Genomic DNA, 7,697 nt, shown 5'->3' on the forward strand with positions numbered 1-7,697 from the left:
TGCTTTCCTCCAAAGAACAGGAACACAACAATGTGTCCGTTCACCATTTCTATGCAAAACTGTACTAGAGGTTTTAACCCAGGCAAGTAGGCAAGGAAAAGAAATAAAAGACAGCTAGACTGGAGAAGAAAAATTACATTCTCTCTGTTTATAGATAGCATGGTTTTTTTATACAGAAAACCTGAAGGAATTAAATCTATGAAAACACTATTAAGACTAAGAAATATGTCCAGGAAATTTTCAGAATACAAGTCAACATCCAAAATTAAATTGTATTTCTTTACACCAGCAATTGGTGTTTGAAAATGGAGTTAAGAAAGCAATCTTATTTATAACAACATGAAACAGAAAATATTTGGGAACATATTTAATAAAAAACTGCAAGACATACTCTGACAACTACAAAATATTGTTGAAGGAAAGTAAAGTCATAAATAAATGGAAAGATACCACAGGCATTCATTAGACCACATGCTACTATTAAAAGGCAACCTCTCCAGATTTACCCATGGACTCAGTACAAGTCCTGTGAAAATCCTAGCCAGTCCCAAAAGGCCACGTACTCTTTGGTTCCAATTACATGAACTGTCCAGAGTCGGAAAATCCCTGGAGATAAAAGTAGATTATTTGTGGGTACTGACGGGGGATGGACAAGAGTTACTGCTTATGAGTACAAGGTTCCTTTTTTGGGATGATGAAAATGTTCTAAAATTAGATAGTATTTATAATTGCACAACTCTGTCAACATACTAAAACACACAGCACTGTAAACTTTAGAAGGGTAAATCTTGAGATATATGAATTATTTGTCAGAAAAATCTTTGATAAAAATAATAAAGATTAAGAATTTTTTTCAATTTAATATTAGCAGCCAACTATCAAAGAAGAAAGAACTAAACATTCTTGAGCATTTTCTATAAGTTGTGACCTTGGTGGACAGAGAGAGATGATGAAGATAGATTAGATAGATGATCGATAGATGGATGATAGATGGATAACCATTTACTCCTGACAACAGTCTTATTACATAGGCATTACAATCACTACTCTATAAGAAAAAAAAATAAAATTCAAAGAAATAAATTTGACAAAGATCACTGATCTAGGAAGAGGCAAGGCCAGAATTCTTTTTTTAAAAAAGCTCAACACATTCTAATATTTATTTATTTAGTTAGTTAGTTTGTTTTTCGGCAGACACAACATCTTTGTTAGTATGTGGTGCTGAGGATTGAACCCGGTCCGCACGCATGCCAGGCAAGCGTGCTACCGCTTGAGCCACATCCCCAGCCTAGGCCAGAATTCTTAACAGGTTTTTTTTTTTATTCTAATGCACATGCTTTTTATCCTACCACTTGTTTTTATATTTGCATGTTAATAAATTTCTTCTGTTGAACAAGTGTGTCTTGAGTCTCGTATTCATCTCTCCCCCATATCACATGTGCTCCAAAAATGTTGCCCAATCCCAGTTTATTAAACAAAATATGAAAGAAGCAGAGGAAAGTATCAACTCCGTGCAGGTCACACAAGGGTAAGTGGTTTCCAGTATTCGTCAAACTCTGGAATGTTTGAAATCATGGCATACAGATAAATGACAGTGCAGACAATTTTATTTTGCAAAACAATAAAACCAAAATATCTTTCCACATTTTTATTGGTGCATTATAGTTGTACATGATGGTGGAATTTGTTGTTTTTTATATATTCACACCATAACACTATAATTTAAAGCCAAAATATTTAAATGGCTATATTCTTCTGAGTTTTTAAAGCACCTTTTTTTTTTTTTGTACTAGGGGCACTCGATCACTGAATCACATCCTCAGCTCTATTTTGCATTTTATTTAGAGACAGAGTCTCACTGAGTTGCTTAGCACCTCACTTTTGGTGAGACTGGCTTTGAACTCTTGATCCTCCTGCTTCAGTCTCCCAAGCTGCTGGGATTATAGATGTGCACTACTGCACCCAGCTTAAAGCATTCTTTTATTCATCTTTTTATTTTATACAATCTCATAAGATTGAGATATTGTCATAAAGGAAAAATGAAATTAAGAAATTGCCACTAGTTAATGACTAGCCAAAGGCCACACAGGTTGTATTTGAAAAATTCAGGACTTAGTTCTAACCACCTGAGCCCAGTTTTTGCTTTCTCCAAAAAACAGAAATATGTCTTGAGCACATAGGAATCTGAGGCTCAGGTGAAAAAGCAGTCCCACAGGTGTGATTACCAGCGGATGGCACACTTGTTTCACTCCCACATGCTCAATGTGTGTGTCTGCCTTAGGGACGCTCCTCTCCACATGCGCAGTCAGATGCACCCTGTTTTGGTCCAGTTAATGGAGCACATAAACTCTCCCAGCCCCTCCACCTCATCACAATAATGAAGGAGGGTGACGTTGCTCTGGTCTAAGTGTAACCTTGAAGCCCATCTAATATTTAATCAGTAAATCACACATAGGCTTCTGTACTTCAGTCATTGTTAGTTACTTTCAAGAACATGGAAGCTGGCTGACTCCCAGGCAGAAACATGGCGGAAGGGTGTGGTAGAGGAAAGCTTCTCAGCTTATGCAGCCAGGAAGCAGAAAGAGAGGGAGACTGGCAGGAGCTGGGGACAGACAGTCTTCAGGCCATGCCCCCAGCGACCTACCTCCTCCAGCCATACCCCACCTGCCTATAGTTCTCACCACCTCCCTGAAAGTCCATTCAAATCATTACTCCATCAAGTGGATTAATCCACTGATGAGGCCAGAGCCCTCATAATGCAGCTTTCTCACCTCTGAACACTGTGCACTGCCTGACACATGAGCTCTGGGGGACACTCCAGATCTGATCTGAACCCTGACAGAATCGAGCAGCGTGAGCCTCAGAGCAGCTGGTTCTCCAGCTGTTGTTCCAGAAGAGGCTGCTGCGCAGAGGGATCTGGTAACCTGCAGAGCACTCCCCTCAAGCCGTGGTGAGATCTATGCACGTGTGAGACAAAACGGCTTGAAGCCAGGCTGAGAACCTTAAAACAAGACCTAAAAGACCAAATTCTTTCCAAGGAATTTAACCAACTCCAATCACAAATCTCAAAATATGTAAGATATGTACAGGAGTACAAAACTACCTAGCACCCAACAAGGTGAAATAAGCACCATTCCTGGCATCCAGTTAGAGAATAATAAGGAAGGTGAAGAAGGGAAAAAAATCAACATTGGACTGGGATTATAGCTCTAACCGTGAAGGTGTGAGGCACTGGGTTTGATCCTAAGCACCACATAAAAATAAATGAATAAAATAGATATTGTATAGATCTACAACTAAAAACTATTTTTTTAAAAAAATCAACAGAAACTGATCCAGAAATGACCCAGGTGATAGACTTAGTAGCCAAAGACATTTAAAGCAGCTGTTTCAGCTGTAAACCACGTGATCAGAAGGTAGAGGTGAAAACAAACCTGTCAATTAGTTATGGAAGGTGTGTGGGGGGACAGCATAAAAATTCACTTTCTAGAGAGGAAAACTAACATGACCCAAATGAGAGGAAGAGGCCCCGGACTAAACTCCAGATTTTATGAGACAACATGAAGCTCAATGAACTTGAAGCTCAGAAGATATCATAATCAAACTGGCTGAAACTGATGACAAAGAGCAGACACAGACACACAATGAACATGTGGACACACAGCACACACACACACGCACCCACATAACCACACATGAATACATATACACACATGTATGCACACACACGTAGACACTCAAACATGTATGCACAGATACACAAAACACACATAGACACACAAATATGCACACATATAGGCAAACAAACACACACATAGATACACATAAACAGTATGTAGACACAAACACACATACACATCATATGCACACACATGCACAAATACGTGTGATGCATAAACATGTACACATATCAACACATAAACCTACACATACGCACAAACACACACACACCTGAAAAACACCCACATGATGAAGGACACTCCACAACAGCCTGGGGTTTCTCACAACAATCTAGCTGTGTGACACATTCCAGAACGTAAGGATTGAACAAAATTCAGGAGCCTCCAAACTGCTAATGGAGCGAGTGCACATTTCCAGCAGATGAGGCAGCCCTGTAAGAGGAATGCCATGGAGGGGAGCACACTCCTTCATTTGCCAGCAACCTAATAAAGTAGAACAATGGTTCCCCAAGTCCCCTATGTTCAAGGGTCTACTCCAGCATGTTTTGAAACAGTAGGTCGAGAATGAGGCTTAGGAACCAGCAGTTTCCAAGTACTTCAGTGGTTTTCTGAGGACAGTGGCCATGGTTTGGATATGAAAAGTCCCCCAAGGCGCAGGTGTTAATGGCTTGCTCCTGAGCCCGGGGTGCTGTTGGGGGAGGGAGAACAGGCAGAGGGGCCTACTGGGGACACACCTAAGAGGAAGACAGGGACCCAAGCCCCTCTGCCTGCTTTTCATTTCCTGGCAGTGAAGCAAACAGCCTTGCTCCATTTCATACTCCCTGCCAGATGGCACCCCCACCAGAAGTCTAAAAGCAGTGGGTCTACTTGACCATGAACTGGAAACTCCAAAACTATGAACCAAAGTAAACCTTGTCTCTTCATGCATCAATTATCTCAGGTATTCGTTATAGTGATGGACAGCTGACTAACACAGCATTTATTGACCAAAATTAGACAGCTCTCCCACTGAAGAGTATCTATAAGCAGAAATCATAAGGTAGCCACACATAGAGCAATATGATACATAAATTATTCCCAGTGCCACAACAGCTAGAACTCAAATGTTTCAGTCTTAACACAGCACGTGAGCCAGCGCCTGGGATGAACATAGGAATAAATGGAATGAGTTGTTTATAAACTCCACTGTCTATATCTGTACTGAGATATGTCCCCAAGTTTCCAGTATATGAGACTACGTGGCTAAACTCAACTGGCCAGAGGAAGGGTCAACAAGGGAAAAACTATAATTCTGGAAGATAGATTCCCTACCCCCATTCTCTAGAGATCCTGAACAAGCTCTGGACTAGGGGAGCTGACTCTACCCTCCTTCTATAGCTAAGGTAAAACTGGGCATAAGTAGAAAAGGAAACAGGTGGGCTGGATGTAGCTCAGTAGTGGAGCCACCAGCCTAGCACACACAGGCTCAGAGCTCGATCCCCAGCACGGGAAACACAAAAAACAACAACCAGGATTGACAAAGGGTGCTGACATCAAAGTTTATGAAGGACTCTTCATGTGGACCTCTGCTCCTGTCTTGTTATTAGGCCTTCTCTCTCTCTCACTCATCACCTTCTCTCTCTCTTTTTTTCTGTATTTCCTAACCCTTGGCACCTTTCACCAGCATTTGCACTTGGAAGCTAAATTCTTGTCCTTTACTACATATTTCCTCCCCCTAGCCCACCAAGGAGGAATTCACCTTTCACTCAATGAGGCAGCCATGTATTTTCTAAAGAAAGATCCAACAACCCAATAAGACAGAGTCACAGGTTCTTGTAACAGTAAACTTCTCTGCTCATCACATAGGACACTGGTTTCTCCTCAGGAGCCACTCTACTGTATGCTGCACAAAAGCATATCCAGCTTCTGACATTGAGAAGAGTTCTTCCCATCCTTTGGAAAAATACCTCAATGGAAATCCAGAACCAGCCCAATGGTTAGGCCACTTCGAGAAACAAAATGCACCAATTAAGGATCGAACTTTACTCACATCCCTGCAATAGGCAAAGTGTTCAACTTTGTAGACAGAACAACTTTGGGCAAGTTGAATTTAGCAGAACTTATTGGAAGAGAGAACAAATGATAAATCATACAGCCCTGCAAACCAGAAGCGGTGGACACCCCAACCCAGCAGTGCGAGTAGCCGGTATTTATAGGCAGAACATGGGAGTACAGTAGAGACCTAGCTTGACTGATGCAGCCCTACGTGGACATGGTCTGATTGGTTCGCCACATTGAGCTGGTGATGGTTGGCTGCTGTGATTGGCTGAGCCCCTGCTGCTTGGTGTACTCCAGAGTTGGGAGGCAGTTTCTTACACACGAACTCAAACTACACAGTGGCCTGGGGCAATGCTCTCCTGCTCATTTAACAGGAGGAAGGTCTCAAAGAAGAGAGAGAAGACATGAAATTTACAGAGGCGAGTAAATAGACACTCACAAAGAATTGTGGAGGGGGCCTTATCCCAAAGCATGGGAGGGTAAGGTGTCCTCTGCAGTTAACTGTTTTTCAGAACAAAATGGAGTATGGGAATTTTAAAACTATCATTACTTTCTAGGAACACAGGGCTCAGATACAGTTCAACATAGCACCATCTTTTGTTCTAAATGAAGTTCAGTCATTGCTTGCTGCAGTCTGGCTGGGCACAATTCACAAGCCACTTATCAAGCAGGAATGAACTTTATTTTTAGAACGCATACGCCACACCATGAGAGCTCTTTAGGAACTCCCTCAGAAACCAACTGCCACCACCGGTTTGTGGCGAGCCTCTCAACCCCCACTCCTCCCGCTCTTGAGGCCAATTGGCTGGGTTGGGTGGGCGGAGGCAAAACAGTTCCCCAATGAGTAGTTCCGTGGTTGGAAAGGGCGGGGAAACAGTCCAATGAGCATCACTGCAGAGGAGCCAAGCAGCTGGCAGCTGGAAGTTTGCTGGGGCTGCGGTGAGCCAATCAGCTGGAAGTTTGCTGGGGCCCCTTTGGCTATGGCTCTCAACATCTCCCCCTCTCTGTTTAATTAAACAACAAGTATGTGGCTTAGGGACCGTGCCTGCCTTAGGTTGTCCAATAATACATATGGTCCTTACCCATCATCCGATGAGCTGACCTCAAGGCGTCAGCCTCCTGTCTTAGGTTGGTACCATTGCAATTGGATCTTACCCGTCATTGACTACTGGTCCAGCATACAGCCACACCTGTGGATAGGCCTTTGTACCAGTGGGGGGGTGAGGTTCTTTGCCTCACCTCTGTTGGCCCCCAAATTTTAGCTGAACAACCATCACAAGCAGAAGGGAGGAGGATACACCAAGCCAATTGATGGCTCGTTTTGGAAAATTTGTACCACCGATGACACCATCAGCAAAAATACCCCGGCACTACCACAAGTCGCTGCACCAACAGATAGTTCACAATGCATACAAGTGATACATAGTCGAGGCAAGTTCTGCAAGCAGTTCAGTGATAGCTATTGCAGAAGCTGTAGTTTGGTTTTATCTTTGTCTTCACCGGCACTGGGATAAAGATAGGAATTCTGGCAATAATGGCTAAAGAAAAAATTATGTAACATTCCACCAGGCACTAAAAGAAAACAATTTTCTGAACAATTTACATTATCCTAAACAGAATTATTAAATATAATGAAAAGGAAAGGTGAAAGTAAACAAACAGATCTGTTAACCTCCTTTTTTGTTCACATATTAAAACAATCCTCAACAGCTGTTTAAATTAAACCATTTAAATCACGTGAATAAGAAAAAAATATATATTGGGATCCATTTTTTCATGAGCGCTTGTCATATATGATATATGGACATACGCACATACAAATATACAACACAAAACACAAGTGTGCACACATAATATAATACATACAACACATAATAGTAAAGGCCTTGTAACTTTTTACAGGTGAAATCTCCATTGCAATGTTTAAAAACTCCATAGGCAAAAAATAAAACTTATCAGCAAAACATTAACCTATGTTTG

This window comes from Marmota marmota, unplaced genomic scaffold, assembly GCF_001458135.2.
Source record: "Marmota marmota marmota unplaced genomic scaffold, marMar, whole genome shotgun sequence".
Taxonomy (NCBI): domain Eukaryota; kingdom Metazoa; phylum Chordata; class Mammalia; order Rodentia; family Sciuridae; genus Marmota; species Marmota marmota.